The sequence below is a fragment of the Leptonotus elevatus genome, chromosome 19, assembly GCF_054856555.1.
Source record: "Leptonotus elevatus isolate MCC_2025b chromosome 19, RoL_Lele_1.0, whole genome shotgun sequence".
NCBI classification, from domain to species: Eukaryota; Metazoa; Chordata; class Actinopteri; order Syngnathiformes; family Syngnathidae; genus Leptonotus; species Leptonotus elevatus.
The window spans coordinates 14,540,739-14,565,492 of NC_141257.1; the positions used below are offsets into that span (position 1 = coordinate 14,540,739).

The 24,754-nt window shown below is 40.4% G+C and overlaps 1 protein-coding gene across 9 annotated transcripts in view; it reads right to left on the reverse strand.

Annotated features, from left to right (window-relative positions):
- Positions 1-21,438: 21,438 nt before the first annotated feature.
- The window catches only part of epb41a (erythrocyte membrane protein band 4.1a), a 60,347-nt gene continuing 57,031 nt past the window's right edge, over positions 21,439-24,754 (reverse strand). For all 9 annotated transcript variants that reach the window (XM_086062361.1, XM_086062360.1, XM_086062359.1 and 6 more), the window contains one exon: positions 21,439-23,038. The gene's annotated coding sequence lies outside the window, so the exon portion shown is untranslated. The remainder of the gene's footprint in view (positions 23,039-24,754) is intronic.

Here is a 24,754-nt window from a genome sequence, read left to right on the forward strand (position 1 = left end):
TGTGGGATACGTTTGATGAGTCAGCAGTGATCACATTTAAAATCAGATTATGGGGAGGAGTGACGCTTCGACTGTGGAAGATTTACTCGGTGAACCACAAATCAGCAAAGCCTGCAGACATTGAGCAAACACGATTTTGTGGCTTTAGTGTATGAGAGAATTGGAAAGCCTAGCTGGGTGACCTTACAGAAACAGTCAATTCAAGTCAAGTCAGCGCTGGTTAAAGCCATGCAGACGGACAGTGACATTTTATATATTACTTTTGTAACACATTTTTTTATGTGTAATTCTCTGCTCGGTTGTAGATAAATCGTGAAAAGTTGACAACCAAATCAAAGCCACTGCATTTAATCATTTGTCTGGACAGACTAGTAAACATGTTTGTACAACATAAATGTGACAATGTGGCTTTCATTTCTAAATAATATAATTTTGTTGGTGGCTTGATTGCAAGCCAGTACCAATGGCCAATCACAAAGCTGAACAGTCTCACTCCAGGGAGAATGTCAGTCCTAATCACAGAGCGCAGGACAACAGTAGCCAGAGGGAAGGAGGAGGACAAAACAGCTCGCCTGTTTGTAGTGAGACTGCAAGCTTGCTGGATGTACCTTTCCCCCTCACTGTCGCTCATAATCTATGCATCTGACTGCAGCACCTCACTGCAGGAGGATCCCGAATGAATTTCATCATATTGCTGAATGTTGGAGCTCAAATGAACCAATATGGCCCGAAATAGACATTCACTCCCATCAGAGGTGGCAAATCCAGGTCCAGAAAATAAACCCCTGCCATAGTTTGTCTATAGCCTCGGGTGCTAGCTCCCTAGCTAGCTTCCATGGTGCTCGTTTACCTGCTTTGTAGCTGGCTAGATAAGTAGCATCAGGGGTTAAAGCAGGGTTTTTACTTTCAGGTGTTAGCTAGTGAGCTCCCTAGCTAGCTCCCATGGTGCTCAGTTACCTGCTAGGAAGCTAGCTAGCTAGTATCAGGGGCTAAAGCCAAACTGAGGCAGGGTTTTTACTTTCAGGTGCTAGCTAGTGAGCTCCCTAGCTAGCTCCTATGGTGCTCATTTACCTGCTAGGAAGCTAGTGTTGGAGGATGAGCTTTTTCCTCCGCGTGTTCGTTTCCTTTCGGGTAGTGAGAATGTTGGTTATCTGAATACAGGCTGGAGATGATGAACAGTTCCTTCAAAGCTTTTATTTCTACAGAATATTCCGGGCACAAATGAGTTACAGACAATGGCTGTATCTTCTCACAAGTGCGAAGTTACAGAGGACATACAACATTCTTATACTATCTTGAAGGGCGGTACCACAAAGTTTCCAGTAAACAGTTCAACAACGTTAACCGGACGTGCAGAGATATGTGATAACACTCACAAGGACATATCCGGCCAAAGAACAGAGCTCAACTGAGGAAATGAGAAGTTATACAGTCATGACTACATCTGGCAGAGATACGCGATAACACTCACACTAAAGGACATATCCGGCCACAGAACTGAGCTCAACTGAAGAAAGGAGGAAGTTCTACAGTCATGACTAAATCTGGGCAGAAGACACACTTCACTAGCTAGCTAGCTAGCTAGCATCAGGGGCTTAAGCCAAACTATGCCAGGGTTTTTACTCTCAGGTGCTAGCTAGCAAGCTCCCTAGCTAACTCCCATTGTGCTCATTTACCTGCTAGTACGCTAGCTAGCTAGCTAGCATCAGGGGCTAAAGCCAAACTGTGCCAGGGTTTCTACTTTCGGGCCCTTGATTTGCAACCTCTGTTAGCGACATTTAGCGACTTTCAGTGATGCTCAGAGACAACGCGCAAATGTTACCTGTTACTTTTTGGACCCGGATTTGCCACCGACTCCCATGAGTGTTTTTATCCTTAGGTTAAAGACATTTTATGTCAAATGTGCATGTCTGACAATTTACAGTGTTTTAATTTCAATATTTGTGAATACTAACTTTTGAAATTGACCTGTATTTGACATTCAAGAAAGTAAGTACTGTTCTGTATTGTACTTAATAAAGCTCCCCTCTGTGTGTTTAAGCCTTCTTTACAGATAGTTTTTTTTTTTAGTAAGATTCTGTACAAGGGTCCCAATTTCCATTTAAACATGGAACAAAATAGTATTAAATACCAGGACTAGTTATTTGTACCACACTTTACCTTAAAAGGCTCTGTGTCATTTAAAATTTGCAACAAATATTGGTGTCAGGCGATTAACATTTCTAATCGGAATTAATCGCATGACTTCAAAAGTTAACTCAGGATTAATCGCAAATTTTAAATCTGTTCTAAATGTACAATACAAATTGGGATGTAACGATAATGACAATAATGTGATAACGTGATATTAAAAGTGCCACAATATCGTGGTCGTTATGTCACTATATTAAAAGCAGCACATCTGTTAAGAAACCGAGGTTGTATTCCATTTGTGCAGTTCTAGGTGGTTAGTTCATTAGTGCAGTTTGATTAACAGGAATGTTTTGGCCACTGTGGCGGTTATCATTCCTATAAATCAGTCATACCAGCAATTTTTTTTCAATATCTCCATAAAAAACAAAACAAAACATTACTTTTGGCCCGCCTTAGCCAAACACAATATGAGCTTTAAAAAAAAAAGAAGTTTTTATTTAAGCGTGTGTGTGTATTTAGTCTCCTGTCTCCCCTCTGTCTGTGTCGGCTCATTGTCATTTTCCTCCTGTCATGCTGCCAGTTTTTTGCCTTGTTGTCCTCCCCACGTTTTGTTTTACTGCCATTTGGAGTTCGCTTTTGTTTTGAATGATTAAATTCCTTTTTTGTCCATCACCTCTGCCTCCTTGCCCTGCTTCCCTGCATTTGGGTCCTCCACCAAACTTTACCCTCGTGACATTAATGTGAAAAGAAAAATGCACTGAGCTGTCACCAACGTCTTACAAACGTAATTATGCCATCTAGTGGCAGAAAAATGATCTCAACACAAATCAATATCACACTCGTTTTTTACAGTACAGTACATCTTTTTAATTTTAATTCAATTGTATGATTATATTGCAGCCAAATTTCTATTCGTTTAACATTTTTTCCACTTTTATCTTAACAAGATTATGAAAACTTAGAAAAACATATTTTATTGTACATTTTATTTAGGGATGTAACGATAGCCAAACATCACAATACGATAAATATCACCATATGAACCTCACGATACGATAATTATCACAATATTGTGGGAAAGTTGGCGATGTAAAAAAAAAAGCCCACGATAATGTGTAAAAACTCACACACAAAAAATACAATTAATGACACAACAAGACACACCTGGGGCAAGACACAAGTGGCTGAGGGCACTGATTGGTTGGCACGAGGAAGGGCAGGATTACACTTAACAAGACCAAGGGAGACACATAAGGAAAAACAGAACCCAAGCTATCTAATCTTTAACATGAAGTAACTTGTGAAATTCTGTACATTTTTAAAATTGTAAAATACAACTTGACCCCAGTCTACATAAATATATGCATTTTTGTTAAATTTGTTACTGCTCAATTTTGACATGGACATTTCTGCTGTGTTGCGAATTTCCTCAGTATAGTCTTTCTAAGTAAGAGCCAGTCATTAATTGCACGTTACATTTTTTTTTTTGTGGCGTTAAGGAACGTTAAATTAACTCAAAATTAACATACTTATTTTGACACCCCTAGTAATAAATCATTTTAAAGAGGTGATGTTACATTATTGTAACAGAATATTGTGTTCTATTGCTATAAAAACATGGAACCTACCAAAAGAAAGATTAGAGTCTCTTCTTTCATCAGGAAAAAAAGTACATTTGCATTTGTTTCCGTTTTGCAGCAGTTAGCATTAGAATATAGCTAAGTTTCATCATTATTCACAAACTTGTTTAGAAACAGTGGGGAAAGAGCTTTTTGTAACATGGCCCTGGTTGATCTCTTATACTCTGCTGCCACCTGCTCGACGTTTACTACTTTTGCTTCAACTATCCTCTTCAGTTCAAAGGCTGCATCAAAGCCTTCTGTATGCTCTAACATTAAAAACATATTTAAAATAGAACGTATTTATCCATTTTTGGGAGCAAATGAGTTAAAGGCAAATTTTGGTTGGCTTCCAAACTGTACAACTTTGGTGGCATCCAGCTTCAAAGATTTCACTTTATTTATTTATTTATTTATTAGCAATTTTTATTCTGAAAGTTGACTCAAATAAATTCCAGCCTTTCACAGATTGACTGTAATTTTCCTTTGTTTTACTCTGGACTTTGTGGCGGCATGGCTCAGTGGTAGAGTGGTTGTCTCCCATCCGTGAGGTTGTGGGTTTGATCCTCACCCCTGGTGACCCTGTCAAAGTGTCCTTGAGCAAGACACTGAAGCCCGATTTGCTCCCAGTGGACCTGGCAGCGCCTTGCGTGGCACCAGTCGACTACTGGTGTGTGAATGTGTGTATCAATGGGTGAATGCGAGGCATTGTAAAGCGCTTTGGGCACCATATGGTGTAGTTAAAGCGCTATATAAAATGCAGTCAATTTACCATTTTTATTCAAATAATGGTTTCTGACAGTTGCCTTGCCACAACTATAAGGGTGCATATCAAGTCACCTAATGAATAGGAAATGTAAATGTGCCTGCCATGTTGATTCATTACTGCTAACAATGCCAAGGTGGCAGAGGTTTCACCTTTTGGTAATTATTATCATTTGAAGGAGAAATTGTTTGCGCTGATGACACGGCAGTAAATGAGTGTTCTACGACAGTGAAAAAATCACACAAACAGTACGCGGAGCATATTTCTACCGAGTTGGTGTCATGGCCTGTTGTGAATAAATACCACTAACCTCATCCTGTGAATTTCAATTCACTGATTTACATTTTAACATTCAGCTACAGTGGTGATAAAAGCAAGGAGTATACCTCTCTATTATATTCACTTGCTTATTCATAATGAACCTGTGTCAGTGCCATAAGTCGAAGAGCGGTCCACAAGCTCAGCCAATGTGCAATATAGATTTAAATGTAACCTTTACCTAACTCATTAGAATTCATGCAAATAAATAAAATAAATACATTGTTCAACAGTTGAACTTCATTGACACAATATTGTTTAACACAAAAGCAAGATATTATGAATAGAAAAATATCAAATATGCATTTTCAAAAGGCACTAGTAAAAAAATAAAAGGTTGGAGATCAAGAGCATGGCTTATTAGATAAAGGAATTGTATCTGGAGTGCCTGCCTGCACAATAGCTGCTCATTTTTAATAAGCCTTTTAGCAAGCCGTTTTGAATGTTGGTGAACTGTGACATCACAAGCATCGGATTTGATTTGTCATTTTAGTTAGTTTTCATTACTTTTAATTAGTTTTCCGAGTGTTTTAAAAAAAAATAGTTTTTGTATCACAAAAATGCTTCACTTAAGTGTATTTTTAATTAGTTTTAGTCTTATTTTTTATATGGAGTATTTGTCAAGTGCAACATGTTATATATAAAAATGTTCAGTCGTAACCAATCACATTACTTCAATAGCTAACGCACGATTAATACTTTTTTAAATTTTTTTTTTTACATCCGTTCTTAATGTACAATAAAATGTACAATAAGTTTTCATACTTTTGTTACATAAAAGTGGATTTTTTTTAAACTAATAGAAATATGGCTGCATCTTTTAGTCATTGATACAGTAATTTTCTAATAACATAGTAATTCGTAAAAATTGAGTTAAAATTAAAAAGATGTACTGTACTGTACTGTAAAAATGAGTGTGATATTGATTTGTGTTGAGGTCATTTGTATGACCTTGGTGACAGCTCAGTGCATTTTTCTTTTCATATTAAGAGCTATCTAATCTTTAACATGAAGTAACTTGTAAAATTCTGCACATTTTTAAAATTGTAAAATACAATTTGCCCCCAGTCTCCACAAATATATGCATTATTATTCAATTTATTACTGCAAAATCTTGACGTGGATGTGTCTGCTGCGTTGCGACTGGAATTCCTCAGTACAGGCTTTCCAAGTAAGGGGTGGTCATTAATCTTCTTCTTTTCCTTTTGGCTTTTCCCTTCAGGGGTCGCCACAGAAAATCAGTTGCCTCCATCTGACCTTGTCCTCTGCATCCTCTGCTCTCAACCCAATTACCTTCATGTCCTCTTTAACTACATTCATAAACCTCCTCTTTGGTCTTCCTCTAGACTGGCATTTGGAAACTCAGCATCCTTCTGCCAATATACTCACTATCTCTCCTCTGGACATGTCCAAACCATCTCAGTCTGGCCTCTCTGACTTTATCTCCAAAGCATGTGCTGTCCCTCTGATGTACTCATTCCTGATTCTATCCATCCTGGTCAGTCCCAAAGACAACCTCAGCGTCTTCATCTCTGCCACCTCCAACTCTGCCTCCTGTCTTTTCCTTAGTGGCACTGTCTCCAGACCAAACATCATCGCTGGTCTCACCACAGTTTTATAAACCTTTCCTTTTATTTTAGCTGAAACTCTTCTATGACACATCACACCACATCACTTTTCTCCACCCGTTCCAGCCTGCCTGCACACGCTTCTTCACTTTTTTTCCACACTCTTCATTGCTCTGGACTGTTGACCCTAAATACTTAAACTCCTCCACCTTATTGGTCTGTTCTCCCTGTAACCTCACTCTTCCATTCACACACAGATACTCCATCTTGCTACGGCTAACCTTCATTCCCCTCCTTTCCAGGGCAAACTTTCACGCCTCAAGCTTCTCCTCCACCTGTTCCCTGCCCTCACTACAAATCACAATGTCATCAGCAAACATCATAGTCCATGGAGATTCCTGTCTAACCTCGTCTGTCATCCTGTCCAATGCCATAACGAACAAGAAGGGGCTCAGAGCTAATCCCTGATGTAGTCCCACTTCCACTTTGAATTCCTCCGTCACACCTACAGCACACCTCACCACTGTCTTAAAGTCCTCATACATGTCCTGCACCACTTGAACATACTTCTCTTCCCTCAGTCTAGCTTCAACTACTCTTTCCCATAGCTTCATTGTGTGGCTCATCAGCTTCATTCCTCTGTAGTTGCCACAACTCTACACATCTCCCTTGTTCTTATAAATGGGCACTAGCACACTTCTCCATTCCTCAAGGCATCTTCTCACAATCTAAGATCCTGTTAAACAACCCAGTCAGAAATTCTACTGCTACCTCTTCTTGACACTTCTATACCTCCACAGATATATCATCAGGACCAAGTGCTTTTCCACTCTTCATCCTCTTCAATGCCCTTCTCACTTCATCCTTACTAATCTTTGCTACTTCCTGGTCCACAACAGTCACCTCTTCTACTCTTCGTTCTCTCTCACTTTTTTCATTCATCAACTCTTCAAAGTACTCTTTCCATTTTCATATCACACTACTGGCATCTGTCAACACACTTCCATCCCTATCCTTTATTACCCTAACCTGTTGCACGTCCTTCCCATCTCTGTCTCTTTGCCTTGCCAACCTGTATAGATCAGTCTCTCTCTCCTTACTGTCCAACCTAGCATGCAAGTCATCGTAAACCCCTTGTTTGGCCTTTGCCACTTCAACTTTTACCTTACGCTGCATTTCCCTGTACTCCTGTCTACTTTCTTCAGTCCTCTCAGTGTCCCACTTCTTCTTAGCTAACCTCTTTCTCTGGATCCACTTCTGCACCTCCTCATTCCACCACCAAGTCTCCTTATTTCCTTTTCTTCCAGATGACACACCTACCCGTCTCCCTGATCACATTTGCTGTAGTTGCTGTAGTTAACGTAGTAAGCACCTCCTGACCGTTTCAACTCCGTCCTGAAAGTCATACAACACTTCCTTTTTTAGCTTCCACCATTTCGTCGTATGCTCTGCCTTTGCCGTCTCTGTCTTCCTCACCACCAAAGTCATCCTACACACTACCATCCTATGCTGTCTGGCTACACGCTCACCTACCACTACTTTGCAGTTCCTGATCTCCTTCAGATTACACCGTCTACACAAGATGTAGTCTACCTGTGTACTCCTAACTCCACTCTTGTAGGTCACCCTGTGTTCTTGCCTCTTCTGGAAGAAAGTATTCACAACAGCCAATCCATTCTTTTTGCAAAGTCAACCACCATCTGTTCTTCTGCGTTCCTCTCCTGGATACCAAACTTGCCCATCACCTCCTCATCACCTCTGTTTCCTGCAACAACATGTCCATTGAAGTCTGCACTAATGACAACTCTCTCACTTCTAGGGACGCTCTGCATCATTTCATCAAGTTCCAACCAAAAGTTCTCCTTCTCCTCCAGCTCACATCCTACCTGTGGCGCATACCCACTAACAACATTGATCATCACACCTTCAATTCCTAGCTTCAGGCTCTTCACTCTATATGACACTTTTTACCTCCAGGACGTTCCTAACAAACTCCTCCTTCACGATAACTCCTACTCCATTTTTCTTCCTATCTACACCATGATAGAACAACTTGAACCCTGCTCCTAAACTTCTAGCTTTGCTCCCTTTCCACCTGGTCTCCTGAATACACAGTATGTCCACCTTCCTCCTCTGCATCATGTCAACCAGCTCTCTACCTTTTCCTGTCATAGTTCCAACATTCCCTACTCTAAGTCCTAGACTCTTGGTGTTCCTCTTCTCTTTCTTCCTACGAACAGACCTTCCTCCTCTCCTTCTTCGACCAACATTAGTCCAGTTTCCACCGGCACCTTGTGGGTCAACAGCACTGATGGCGGTCGTTGTTAACCCGGTCCTCGACCGATTCGGTATTGAAGGCATATATTTGATTCGCATATTTGATTTGGCCAAAGTTTTACGTCGGATGCCCTTCGTGACACAACCCTCTGTATTTATCCAAGCGTCACTAATCGGGCATGACATTTTTTTGTGGCATTAATTTTTTAACACCCCTAAAATAAATACATTTAAAATGAACCCTAAAAACTCATATATGGTTATAGTGACAGACAAAAACAAAGGACACCATCCATCCATCCATTATCTACCGCTTAATCTGGGGTCAAGCCGTGGGGCCCGCAGCTTTAGCAGGTAAGCCCAGACTTCCCTCTCTCCAGTCACTTCAACCAGCTCCTTCGTCGGGATCCCAAGGCGTTCCCAGGCCAGCCGAGAGACATAGTCTCTCCAGCGTGTCCTGGGTCATCCCCGGGTTCCCCCGCAGTTGGGACATGCCCGGAACACCTCTCCAGGTAGGCGTCCAGGAGGTATCCGAACAAGATGCCAATTCAGAGGCACTGTCGCTGACGTCCACGCAATGTGGTAGAGGCGTGTCAACCACGACACCAGAATTTCCTCAAAGCTGTCCGGAAGTCGTTTCCCATGGCCTCGCCGAACTCTTTCCATGTCCAAGTTTTTGCCTCAGCGACCGCCGAAGCTGCATTCCGCTTGGCCAGCCGGTACCTGTCAGATGCCTCTAGAGCCCCACAGGCCAAAAAGACTCAGTAGGCCTCCTTTTTCAGCTTGACGGCATCCCTTACGGGGATTGCCGCCACGACAGGCACCGACCACTTTAAGGCCACAGCTCCAATCGGCTGCCTCAACAATGGAGGCGCGGAACATGGCCCACTTGGACTCAATGTCCCCCCACCTCCCCCGGAACAACGGACAAGTTCTGCCAGAGGTGGTTGTTGAAGCTTTTTTTGACAGGGGATTCTGCCAGACGTTCGGGTCATTTGGGTCTGCCAGGTCGGACCGGCATCTTCCCCCACCATCTGAGTCAACACACCACCAGGTGGTGATTAATTGACAGCTCCACCCTTCCCTTCACCCGAGTGTCCAACACATGTGGCCGCAAATCCCATGACACGACTACGAAGTCGATCATCAAACTGCGGCCTAGGGTGCTAAGTGCACATATGGACACCCTTATGTTTGAACATGGTGTTCGTTATGGACAATGCATGCTGAGCACAGAAGTCCAATAACAGAACACCGCAGGGTTCTGATCAGGGGGGGCCGTTCCTCCCAATCCCGCCCCACACTCTCACTGTCATTGCCCACGTGAGCGTTGAAGTCCCCCAGCAGAACAATGGAGTCCCCAGAGGGAGGGGTTGGGGGGGGCAATACCGTGGGCAACAAAAAATGTGGGCTAAGCCAATGATATGGTGATTCACTTCATTTTAATGCTAAATACTGTATAGCATCAAAGTCGCTAACACCGAGTATCTAAATCGGGTGCTCTATAAATCAATCGCGATCGACCAGTCGATTGCAGGTGGTGACATCACATGACATAGGGAAAATATGAGCATTTAAATATGGTATTTTAGCTCACTGGTAGCGCACTGTGCTTTCAAACCGGTGGGTGGGGTTCAATACCCAAGTGGACTAAAGAAAATAGAAAGTCGATCACGGGAGGTTGTCTGCTGATCTAAACACAAAAGTCCTAATCTGCATAAAATCATGTGATTGGAACTATAAGGTGACAAGTACATTAGGGAATGGGGTTCAATAAAAAAAAAAAACTATTTTTTTTTTGTCATGCATGAAATTCATGATCTATATATTATTTGACCATTTACTAATAATAAACAATTATGTGGACCAAACCCTCATGGGACACATTGAGTGTAGTTAAGTCTTTATATGAGAACTACACAAGAGTATATTAAATATATTTAAGTGAATTAAACATTCTGAATTTTAATGAGACGAGGTCTCTCTCTACTTTAAACTGCAAAAAAACAAAACAAAAACAAACATAATAGAGAAAAAGAACTGCAGCGGCTGTGCTTGCACTGCAGTGCTGAATGTAATATTTTGTGTGGACTGTCACAAGGAGTAAACATGTCTGATTTGTGGGCTTTACCTCCAAATCAATCCACTGCGTAATATGGCTTTCCCGCCTTTGCTCGTATTGACTGAGATGATTTGTTTTGCTCGTTGTGCTTCAAAATATGGCCATACACTGTATAATAAAACCAGTCATAAGCAACAAGGATGCCAATAAAATAGAAAGAATATACTGTTTACAACTGTTCTTTCATTTACAGGGATGATTGCTGAATGAATGGATTATTGTTATTCATTTTTTTTGTACTGTACAATCCAGGACATAAACAGGAAAATCATCTTAACATTCTAAATAGGTACCATGTTAAGCAAATGTGTCAAATTGTTTAGGGACCACATACTTTTCTTATTATCACATTTCTCAGATTTGTTCTCTTTCAAATGCAAAAAATGTTTGAAGCAGTATTTCACAGGGGTTAGTCTTGTCTAGAGTACTTTGTGCTTCTTAACTTTGGCATATTTTGGCCTGCGTCAAAATCAGACGGCAGTTTCAGAATGTCATTTAAGTGGTTGCGTCATCCTTGAGAATTCATCTTGTTCGAGTTATTTTCATTTGGTAGTCCAAAAGCTAAAACTGAAAAAGAATAACCAGTCATTTTATTTGCGTTTTAATCAGCGGCTACTTCCGCCTGAGAACATCCCATTTGAAGCCTCGCAACAACTCTTAATTTTGGAGGACCAAAAATGTGAAAATAAATAAATACATAAAAATAAATAAAAATGGGTATATATATACACACACACACACACACACACACACACACACATATATATATATATATACACACACACACACACACACACACACACACACACACACATATTTATATATACACACACATTTTATTTTATTTATTTTTTACCAAAAACCTATTCCCCTAATCCCATACCGTTCACCTAAACCGAACACCGCCGTCAGGAGACCCGAGGGGACCAAAGAAAACAAAGGAAAGTGAAATCCAGCACCGGCCAGACACCACCCACCGGGCCACCAACCAGAATTCCTCACCAACTCCAGAAACATATAAATTCCAACAAATCCAAAAAAATCAGGGAGACCTCAAGAGACCAAAGGAGAGACTGAGGAAAGGAAGGAAGGACAAACGAAGCAGAGTGAGATCCACAGACACCAGCCTCCACCGATTCAATGACCTGAGAAGGAAGCAGATTGTGTCTGAATTTCGATAGATGCTGGTGTGGTGGATCTGGCATGCATGAAAATCTCCACCAAAGAGGGGAGCCGTCAACCCCTGCCAGGACAGAGCAAGCACAACACCTCAGGGCCCCCCAGGCCGCAGCAGCGCCAAAGGACGACCCCCGGGCCCCGCCAGGGCCACCGGCCGGAGAGCAAACCCAGGAGCAGGAGCGCCCCCCACCCCAACACGGCTCGCACCCCCAACCCAACGCAGCAGGACGGGGCACTGCAGGCCCGCCAGGCACCCCACCGGTCCACAGCCCCCGCTCCCCCCACGACCCAATCCGCCCCCGCCGTCCACCCCAACCCAGCCCCAGCCACCCCCACGCCCCCCCCCCCCCCCGACCCAACCCCGACCAACCGGCAGCCCCCCGACCCCCAGCCCCCGGCGCCGAAGAGGGGCCGGACAGCAGAGCGGAGAGGGCAGCCGCACCCACCCCACCCCCCGCCGCATGGAGGGACGGAACACCGGGGGCAGCAGGGGAGATGGGGGCACCGGAGGACGGCCGGCACCCCCGAACCCCAGGCCCAGCGGGGAAAGGCCCCGGTCGTCACCCCAGCGTTCTTAGTGAAAGTTAACCCCTGTTACTGAGTCCGCCAGCTCGCCGACTGGCGAACTCTACCCCTAAACCTTGAATGTGTCCCCACCCAGTGTATATACAAGTGTGTGTGTGTGGTGAATTAAAATTAGGAGCAGGTGAACCGGAGCAGAGGGAAATTATATCCCCACGCTCCGATCTACCCGTCTCCCAGGCATGTCAGTGAGTGTATGTGGTTTAAAAAAAAAAAAAAAAAAGGCCAGGACGCCCACCGGAGCGGGGCGGGCACAACACCAAACCGCCCCGGACACCAGGGAGAGCCCCGCAACGCAGCACCCCCCAAGAGACCCAGGGAACGGCCCAGACGCAGCCGCCACCCAGCAGCCAACAGAGGGGCAGACCCGCCCACGCCCAGCCAGGGGGGGACAGCACCTATAGAATTAACCCACTGGCATGCAGTGAATCCGAATATTGACCCTTAGTGCCTATTGGAGACGAATCTGCTCGATCCTGTTGGCAGCAGCTGGGTTCCTGACTATAAAAACACAACCATTAGTTACAAATTGCCAAATACAGAAACATCAATGTAAGTTATCACGCTGCGGTGGCTCTCGCTAACAGGCAGAATTAAGTAACCAGGTTTAGGTTAAAAAATTCTATAAACATAGACCATGTTCATATACACACACACATATATACATATATATATACACATATATATATATACATATATACACACATATAGATATATATATACATATACACACACATATATATATACACACATACACACACACACATATATATATACACACATATACATATATATACATATACACACACACACACACACACACATATATATATATACACACACATATACATATATATACATATACACACACACACATATATATATATATATATATATACTGTTGTTATAACAGACAGTATAGTTATAACTGTTTTAATTTAGTTATAACTGTTTAGATTTAGTCATAACTGTTTTAATTTCCTCAGTAAAGCTTGGTGAGTGTTTGAATAATGTCTCCAGGTGACGGAATGTCTGAAGAGCTTCCTCTATTCCCACATTGATGAGCCATTTGTCTGGGGTGAAGCAAATGTGTTAAAATTATTTATTTGTAAGTCTTATCTTGTGCTAGATGCCGTCAGGTCTGAGACCTACTATATTTCCACATCAAAAGGCAATCTGTCAATGTGTATTGAATGCTGTAAAAGTCTGTCTTGGCTGGGGGCAGGGGTGGGGAGAAAGGGGAGAGGGGAGGGGTTTGGTGGTACCGCCCTTCTGATAGTATAAGAATATTGCAATTGTCAGCAATCTACACACTTGCGAGAGGACTGCAGCCATTTGTCTGTAAACTTGTTTGTGTCCGGAATATTCTGTAAAATAAATCCTTCGAAGGACCTGTTCACCGATCTCCAGTCTGCATTCGGATAACCAACATTCTCACTACCCGGAACAAAACGAACACGCGGAAGGCAAAGAGTGCCTTCCAACAATACATACATACACACATATATATACACACACATATATACTGTATATATACCTCCCTCCGCCTTTGGGTGGGTGGGGCGGGTCTTGACTGTTGTTTGTGCCTATGCACCTCCTATGAAAAATAACACTTTAAACAATATGTCCATGAAAACAAAAACTATTTTCAAAATATTGATAAGACTAAATTTGTATAACATCTGTTTAACTTATAACATGAAAGTAAGGTTAATAATATACATTAGAGAACAGAATTTTCAGTTTTATTCAAATTAGGGTGATGCAAAAATTTGTACACCTCACTGAAAGTCTCTGGAGCAAAGCCCAAAAAGCCTAAATTTTAGACTACAAACTTCTACAGCTAAGTCTAATTATTCATTACACAGGTGTCAAGCAGACAGTTAAATAAACCACTTTCCCATTTCATGCTGTTAGCAATGGCACCACACGGAAGATAAATGTCACAGGACCTGAGAAAGAAAATAATTTATTTGCACACCAAAGGTGATGGCTACAAGAAGATCAGCAAAGCTTTACTTGCCAGTCAGAATACTGTAGAAAAAGTGGTACAAAAAATGTATAATGATGGAACTGCAACCATCTCATAGAGACGTCAAGGTCGTCCAGGGATGTTGACAACTCGACAGCAGCGTCTTCCAATGAGAAGGGTGTAAGAAAATCGACATCTTCACTGCAGTTATCTAAGGAAATAACGAGCCAAACTGGGGTAACTATTTCCCGTGACACAATATGGCGTACACGACAGGGGAATGGCATGCATGGGTGCCGTCCACGAAGGAAACCTCTCCTAAAGCCTAGGCACAAAAAAGCGCGCCTAGAGTTTGCCAGGGCCCATGCTGACAAAGATGAAGACTACTGGGACTCTATACTCTGGAGTGATGAGACCAAGATAAATGTTTTTGGAACTGATTGCTTCAAAACTGTATGGCGTCGCAAAGGTGAGGAATACAAGGAAAAATGTATGGTGCCTACAGTGAAAAATGGTGGTGGCAGTGTCCTCATGTGGGGTTGCATGAGTACTGCTGGTGTCGGGGAGCTGCATTTCATTGATGGCATCATGAATTCACAGCTGTATTGCTCAATTTTGAAAGAAAAGATGCTGCCATCACTCCATGCCCTTGGTCGTCGTGCACTTTTCCAACATGACAATGATCCTAAGCACACATCTAAGGCCACTGTTGGATTTCTGAAGAAGAACCAGGGGAAAGTGATTCAGTGGCCAAGTATGTCTCCTGATCTGAACCCAATTGAACACCTATGAGGAATTCTAAAGAGAAAAGTTGAGCATCACTCTCCATCCAGCATCCAGTCTCTAAAATAGGTCATTCTTGAAGAATGGAAAAAGATTAATCCAACAAAATGAAGACTTGGTGCTGTGATTAAAAATCGTGGAGGCCATACAAAGTACTAAATTTATTAATTTTTTGGGGGGTGTACTCATTTTTGCATCACCCCTATTTGAGCAAAACCGGAAAAATTTGTAATAAAATGTTTGAATTTTTAATTACTTCCACTTTATAAGTTAACCAGATGTATATTAGACTTGGTCTTGCCAACATTTTGGAAATTGTTTTTGTGTTCATTGAGATATTGTTTAAAATGTTACTTTTCAAAGGGGTGTACTCATTTACACTGAGCACTGTATATATACACACCGGTGTATATATATATATATATATATATATATATATATATATATATATATATATATATATATATATATATATATATATATATGTATGTATAAAAGTAAAAATAAATTTAAAGAAAAATATATATGATCAAATAAAATGCTCTGCTCATATTAATTTTTTTCATGCTGCAGACGCTATCGGCAAGAAATGCATCATGGCATGTTATTCAAATGTGGGAGGTCTATCCCAGGAATGATTAGCCAAATCTATAACACTGTTATTGGTGACTCTTGTGTAAAAAACAAGAAAGAAAGAAAAAAGACCAAAAACGACTCACACATATACAGAATATTCCAACTTACTTTCCTTCTCTGATTAAAATTTCTAGTGAGTTTACTTTAGCTTTGACAGTTGGGGACTGATCTTTGGATGCCTTAGTTCTTTAAGACTTATTTGGGTTATGATGAAAAGAAAAGAACAACTGAAATATGTATTCAAGGAATTTCAACTAAGGTTTATAGGGGTATGTAAGGACAAGCTTAATCAAAATACTTTGTACTATATACTGCATTCAAATAGATCACGAATGGGTAACTGGTGGCCCAGTGTGTTGCTCCTTGATGAATGATTTTTTTATTTTTTTAATACAAACCCAAAAGAATGTTCAAAAATACAGATAAACATATAATATATGTTTTCCATAAACGTGGGGAAATGGGTAAAAGCAATCCTGGAAAAAACATGAAAAAATCCGCGGACGCCGAACTGCAAATATGCAGGGGTCAACTTGTACTTTTAAGTTGCAATATCACCATTCACCACTAGATGGCAGACATGCCTTAGATGCGCTTTCACCAGGTCTTATACTGCCTTATACAACAATGTGACGGATTTGGAATTAAATTAAAATTTTGAGTGAGTAAATTTTTGCGAAAAAATGCACAAAAATGAGTTCTTGTACTACTGGCGTTAATTTTTATGCAACAGAGTCCTTTGCACGGGAAAAAAATATATAGTATGTGGTCACTTGGTTGTTTGCTTCAAACTTTTATTGTTGGGTTAGGATATTGGATCTTTTAGAATTTTTGTATCAAAAATAAAATATCTTAAGAGCACATTTTGCAAGCATTATGTCCATATTAAAAATAGCATTTTTGTCATACATCTGCTTAGCAAGTGCGTGGTTGTATGTGTAATAGATACTATTGTAGGATGGACACAACTTTAAACATATTGCTTAGCAAATCAGGGCCACCGTAGATTTGTCAACATTGTCTTGGAATGTGCTCAATCAGTCCCCTGACTAATATGGTTTTCCTGTCTTGTTGACTGACAAGCAAAAACTGCCTCAATATACAATTCATTTAATGACATAGGTCGGTTGAAAAATTATGCAACATACTCTTTTTTTCCCCAGACTTTGGGCTATGCTTCCAAAAGAATCCACTCAAGTTGCAAAGACCAGGCTCGCCCTTGGTTGCCTTGGTAACAAAAGTAAGACTTTCTATATGGGGTGCGGTTAACAGTCATTTGCATGCATGAAACAGACCTGCCTTCTTAATAGGTTGTATAACATTTTTCTTGATTCCTGAGGGTTTTTGGGGGGGCTTTCACTTGATAATACTTGATGAAAACCAAAACATACTCACTGAATACGTTTGATTTTCATCAAGTATTATTAACTGAGTCTTAGTCTATGTCTTACTCTTTTTTTAATGGCTCTGAATTTTGTGGAGTATAGTAGCAGTTAAATAAAAGTGAAAGAAGCTAAAAATAACCAATTTTTCGCATACCGTGTGTGGGTGGATCAGTTTACCAACAAGATTAATGTAATGGAGCGGTCAGCCAAATTTGTGCACTGTAAACCAACAGAGAATTTGCAACATCTTGCATATTCTGTTTATGCAGTCAACGTTTGAGTTAAAATCCAGACACTGCTATTTTTTAAACTGCCCAATAATATACTGAATTTTTTTATTCCCTTTCTCTAAGGGTATAACAAATGTGATACATGTTTCTTTATGTTTTGATTCAGATTCTAATGCAATAGTAACAATTATAAGCTTTAATCAGAGGTGGCAAATCCAGGTCCAGAAAGTAGAAACCCCTGCCACAGTTTGGCTTTAGCTAGATAGATAGATAGATAGATAGCTCCATTGGTGCTCGTTTACCTGCTTGGGAGCTAGCTAGCTAGCACCTGGGGCTAAAGCCAAACTTACTTTCTGAACCTGGATTCGCCTCCTCTGAATTACACACATACTGGCAATATTCCATACACACTTGTAAATGTTCTTGTTTCGAGGAAATCAAGTAGTTGCCAATGAACAGGATAAAATAAATTTTATTCAGTGCATGGTGTTCTTCTACAACACGTCTTCCTTGTGATGGTGTGGATATACAATGAACAAAGAACATAAATGTTGCTTGTTTTCAACAAGAGAAGGGAGAGCCACAATAGCGACAATAGCACACTGAACAATCAACTACCTTTTAAACAACTGTACAGAATATTGCATCATGATGCAAAAAACATAATGACATCAGCCATATGAAATATGTTGGCAGTGGGATATCAAAAGGAACGTCGTCTTAAAGGATCTCATACTAATTGTACTTACTTGAATGTACTGCAAAATTGGCATGTACAATAACATGAATAACCTTAGAAGACAATCATTGGATCACAATGTAAACTTGCCATAAATTGTACAAAAGGATGGCATGGAAAATACATTTTTGTGATCTATTAAAAAGGAATTTAGCATTTGACACTATTGCTATTACTAATTTTTCAACAAGATGAACCTTACTATCCAATTCTGGAATACTTTTTGAGCACCATGTATAAAACGATACTTGAGTGTCTGTCTACCATTACCAGCAATGCAAACCACATTACATGGGACATTACTTATAAAAATACCAGTTCTTAGTATTAAAAAAAATAGCTGGGAACCATTTGTAGATGTAGTTACACATATACATGAAAAAAATAGGACAGTGTCTATTCTAATTGAGGTAATTCCGCTGACTAGAATAATATTTAATAGGCCTTTTAACCACATTTGTATGATTTCAACTGTTAGCTAGCTTTAGCCTTATAGTCTGGATAGTTGAATATGTTCAAATCGGTTACAAATGTAACATGTAGTTATTTAAAACAATATGATAAGTAATTGAATCAAGACATCAAACAAGGATTAACATTAAGACTGCATTTGTATATGATGTACATTTTATTATCCCTATAGACACACACACACAAACACAAATGTGGGTGTGTCCAGTGGAATCAGGCCAAACATTTCTGAACAATAAAAATGTATGATTACCATGGAATGCACCTGACGTGCCAGGGCTGCTCAATACATTCAACATTCCAATTGACTTGATATATATATATATATATATATATCAAGTCAAGTCAAAAATGTTCTTGAAGATATGTTCTATGAGTCCCCACTAGTCTCACAAACAGGATTCTGATTAATATTGCGTTTGTGGAATATGATTTAAGCAGCTATATCAACCTTACGGGGCGGCCATTTTGCTTCTTCCTGTTGACTGAATATGACATCGCAGTTGCTCAGCACTCAGGCAACGACCAATCACGGCTCAGCTTGCAAATGTCACATGATCAAACTGAGAAAACAGGTTAGCTATGATTGGTCAGATAGTAACCAATGCCCTGAGCAACTGTGATGTCAACAGCAAGTGGCAAAATGGCCGCCCCAACATGGATAAAAACAGGTCGATTTTTGCAGCCTAATTCATATTCCAATATTAAAGAAAACAATTCTTGACAATAATATGATCTATGCAGCCCCACTACTGGTTATTATTGTGTGTGTAAGTATGTGTTAAGCAGCAAAATCCAGCAGTTTTTAATCAATATCAGAAGGTGGCCATTTTGCCACTTGCTGTCGACGGAAGATGGCATCAGAGTTGCTCAGGGTTCAGGCAACGACCAATCACAGCTCACCTGTTTTCTGATGAGTGGTTGCTACCTGAGACTTGAGCAACTGTAATGTCATTTTCACTCGACAGCAAGTGGCAAAATGGCCACCCTATTAGATGGATAAAAATGGCTGGATTTTGCTGCATAACTCATATTCCACAAATTTAATATTAATCAGAATGTCATGTTTAGATAAGTGAGGTTACATACAATATACTATATTATTGTCAAGAAATGTTTAAGGACTTCCCCTTTAACAAGAATGCCGTATTTAGACGAGTGGAAATGTTTTGGACAAGCGACACCATTTGAAATTTTAATACGTCAATTTGAAGGAGCCTCTGGAATTTTGGCCCATATGATATTTTTGACTAAATGTCACGTTGGGGTGGGTGGAGGACCCAAATGCAGGGAGGCAGGGGAACCACGGCAGGGATGCATGTAATACTGAACACAATTTATTTAAACAAAACACTAACAGGGGAACTGGGTAAAACTAAATAAACAAAACAAAGTTATGAAAAGACCAAAAATCAAAGTAACAACAAAACACAAGAATGGTGACAGTGACAATGACCCAACCAAGACTGAACGATACCAGGAAACTAAATACAAGCCAACTGACGAGACAACGAGAGACACCTGGACAAGACACAAGTGGTTGGGGGAGATAATTGGATGACACAAGGGAACAGGATGACGAGTACAAGTGCAAACAAAACCTAACAAGCAAGACACAAATCATAACAGTACCCCCTCCTCAAGGGACGGATCCCAGACGTCCCAAACAAACGTCAAACATGGAAGTGGGGCCAGGAAGTAGGCACAGGCGAAGAGGCCAGGGGCTGCAGCGGCACAGGCGAAGAGGCCAGGGGCTGCAGCGCCGGAACGGGAACTGGTCGCGGCCGCAGCACGTGCGCCGCCAGAATGGGAACTGGTGGCGGCCACAGCACGTGCGCCGCCGGAACGGGAACTGGTGGCGACCGCAGACGTGCGCCGTCGGAACTGAAACTGGTACCTGCCTCTTGCTCTGCTGGGTTCGTTTTTGGTTGTATCATTCTGTCACATTGGGGTGGAGGACCCAAATGCAGGGAGGCAGGAGAACCACGGCAGGGATGCAATGTAATACTGAACACAATTTATTTAACCAAAACACTAACAAGGGAACTGGGTAAAACTCTAATTAAACAAAATTATGAAAAGACCAAAAATCAAAGTAACAACAAAACACAAGAGTGGTGACAGCGACAATGATCCAACCAAGACTGAACGAAACCAGGAAACTAAATACAAGTCAACTGACGAGACAACAAGAGACACCTGGACAAGACACAAGTGGCTGGGGGAGATGACTGGATGACACAAGGGAACAGGATGACGAGTACAGGTGCAAACAAAATCTAACAAGCAAGACAGGACACAAATCATAACACTAAAATTGTTGTCAGCCAATTAGAAAAGATGTTCCTTGAGTAGCATAGGTGGCAAATCCAGGTCCAGAAAGTAAAAACCCTGCCACAGCTTGGCTTTAGCCCCTGGTGCTAGCTAGATAGCTCCCTAGCAGGTAAACGAGCACCATAGGAGCTAGCTAGGGAGCAAACATGAAGGAACAAACGCAAACCATTGCAAGGTCAGAGGTGGCAAATCCAGGTCCAAAAAGTAAAAACCCTGCCAGTTTGGCTTTAGCCTCAGGTGCTAGCCAGCTAGCTCCCTAGCAGGTAAACGAGCACCATGGGATCTAGCTAGAGAGCTAGCTAGCTAGTAGCTGGGGCTAAAGTCAAACTGGCAGGGTTTTACTTTCTGGACCTAGATTTGCCACCTCTGTTGAGTAGCAGGTGAAATAAAAAGACTAGATATAATAAAGTTATACTCCTCTACTCTATTTGAAGGTATTTTTTGGATCAGATTTTCTATGTGTGTCTAGTGCTATCATACAAAACAGACACAAAAAACTAAATTTCTCCACTACTCATCATCTGATTTTCCAAAATTCTTGCTTAATTGTACTGAAGGCTGAAGCTCCCACCAGATTTAGCATTGTGGAGGAATCTTGTTCCATTGTTACACTGACACAACTTTGACTTTTAGGATGCCTTCAGTGCTCTATGGTAAAGATCCACATATAACGGATAGCGTAAAAAGTAAATAAAAGAGATGAAACCAGTGTCAGGTAATGAACTGTGTTTGACTCTGAAGGTTCCACTGTTTACTAATTATCAGTACAGAGGGTCCAGTAGCACTGTAATGAGCCATAGTTTAATAAAAATGTATTCTACCGTAAACATTTATTCTACCGTAGTAGCAAAGTCTGAATTTTATATATCGGGACCATTATAAACTGACCATCTCCTGTACGACCTTAATCAGATGCAAAGCAAATTAATGGGTGAGGGTCCAAATAGATTTTGCACTTCAAAGCAAAAACAATTAATAATCCCTTAATCCCAAATGAAGCAAAGAAGAAAACAATTTTACCTCTTCTGCACTCTTGTCATGCTTGAGGCAACGACGGAACACTATTTGTCAAAAACGTGTGATTCTGCCACACCAAGTAGAAATGACTAACATTGCATGTAGTAAATTGAATGCTGTTCATAAGAAATAATGAAGCTACATACAGTATGTGTGCTTAGAGGACCTACAAAGCGAATACACGAAAAGAAGACAGAAGTGAGAATAAATAAAGGTAAAAGTCTCCTTCACAGACACTACAGTAAGTACAAAACAAAACAATAAGTTAACAAGTGGTTAAATAATATTTTAAGACATTGACTGAAATTTCCTCACATTAAAAGGGACAACTATATATATGAATAATATACTGTACAAGAAATAAAAGCGAATGGGAAGGGAACCTTGAGTCTTGATGTGTACAATCCCAAGAAAATCACCCACATTCCCTGTGTTTGGATCACATTGTTAAAAAATGCATTGCTCCACATTACTGATAACCAATTCTGATTGTAAGAAAAGATATACAAAAATAAAGTTCAGTAATCTCAAAGATTAAAAGACCAAATGCCCCTTTGAATTTCTTTTTAAAATCTCCAAATTGGAGAGGTATCATTTCACAACTGTTGAACCTGTTTTCTTTTCTTACAAAGATTTTTTTTTTAATTGTCCGTCGGTCGGTGTTTTGGCAGTAAGTAGAACAGGAGAGGGAATTGGGAGGATTCTTGGGAATTTTCCGGCGACTCTCCGGTGACCCTTGGAACATAACTTGACGCTCACTGAGGTTAAAGTTCATAGTTCCGTGAGGAAGTTAGTCCGTCTGACGTGGTCTGGCGGTTTAGATCGAAGGCAGTGCTGTTGGGTGTGGCTCAGAGCTCGGAGGTAAAAAAGGATGTGATATGGGTGGGGGGTGGGGTGATGTAGGCATCTGAGGGGATTGAGATGCGAGTCATAGGGAAAAGTATATTGATGGGAAATGGAGGAACAGAAAAGGATAGAATCAGTGTTTCAACAGCATAAACATTCATTTTGTATCGTCCTCATTAAGGTCACATAAGTGGAGACTATCCTAGACATTGGCCGAGAAGACGCTTGGGTCGATATTAGTTTCTGACGGTATGATAACCGTGAACAAAAATATTGCGGTCACGCTATTACGGTATTAACGTTATAGCTGTAAAATGAACCATTAAAAAAATATTTAGGTAAATAAAAACAGCCAAGTCACTGTGACTTACTAAGAATAATTAAAACAGAAGAAGAATGTTAACATTTATTTATTCAAATATAACATGATACACGTTTTTATGTAATAGATATTCAAAAATGTGTTTAAAAATAAACAGAGGTGGCATAGCCAGGTCCAGAAAGTAAAAATCCTGTCACAGTTTAGCTTTAGCCCCAGGTGAGCTAGCTAGGGAGCTAGCTAGCTAGCTGGCATCAATGGCTAAAGCCAAACTGTGGCAGGGTTTTTACTTTCTGGACCTGGCTTTGCCACCTCTGTTCATTTTTATACAAAATATTGAATATTTATTACATAACAAGCATGTATCATGTTATATTTGAATCAATAAACAATTAAATGTTAACATTTTTCTGTATTAATTCTTCTTAGTAAGTCACAGTGACTTTGAAGAAGGAAGACACCATTACACTGTTAGTCAGCAAACGTTTTTTTTTTTAAGTCACTAGAGAATCTGTGGTTACCCAATATATATTGGCCATGTGCTCTAATCATTTAGCAACATTTTTGTTTGCATTTTGCAAATGGTTTGTAACATATTTTATTGCTGTCTACAGCTTGGCAGTCTTGCACCCTCGTCTGTTTGCCATTTTACAATAAACATATGACAAAAACTTTCATAACTAAAACAGAAGAAGATAAAATGTTAGCACTGTCCTGACAAAAAAAAAAAGGGAACATGACCTTGGCATTGCACAGAAAATAATCTCTGAAATTGGATGCAGTGGCGGGGTAATTACAATGCACCCAAATATGCACAATACAACAAAAACTGTTTTCCGTGGGATGTAAATATAAAGACTATATGTTTATAAACTGTGATACTAATGCTGGACACTGATACAAACAATTTTTTTTTTTTATCAATGTCCAGCATTAGTATCATATGAAATTACTGTATCAATGTATCATATTTATATTAGGTTAACATTGTTTTCACTTTTATGTTAACAAGAGTGAAAAATTTGGGAAAATACATTTTTATTATACATTTTATTGTACATTTACAACATATAAAATGTGCGATTAATCATTAGTTAATTTATGGAATCAATGCGATTAAAATTTATAATCGACTGACACCCCTAATAAAAATATATTTATAATAATATATAAAACATATGTAACAAAAATATATGATACATTTCAAAATGTATCACATTTCTGTATTGTTCCACCATGCCAGATGTTGACCCCCTCAAAGTAGGGAAGACCCCCACTAAAGAACAAAGTGGGAGGTAGGGGTAGTGTTGACATGCAGCACAGTCAGCCAGCTAAACAATTCCAGACTCCCAGCCTGTAACCTTGAACATCATATAAACAGGGCTACAATTAAAGCCACATGGGCGCCATTATTTAACATACCTCATTCTGAGGGGCTTTACTTTATGTTGGAGTACA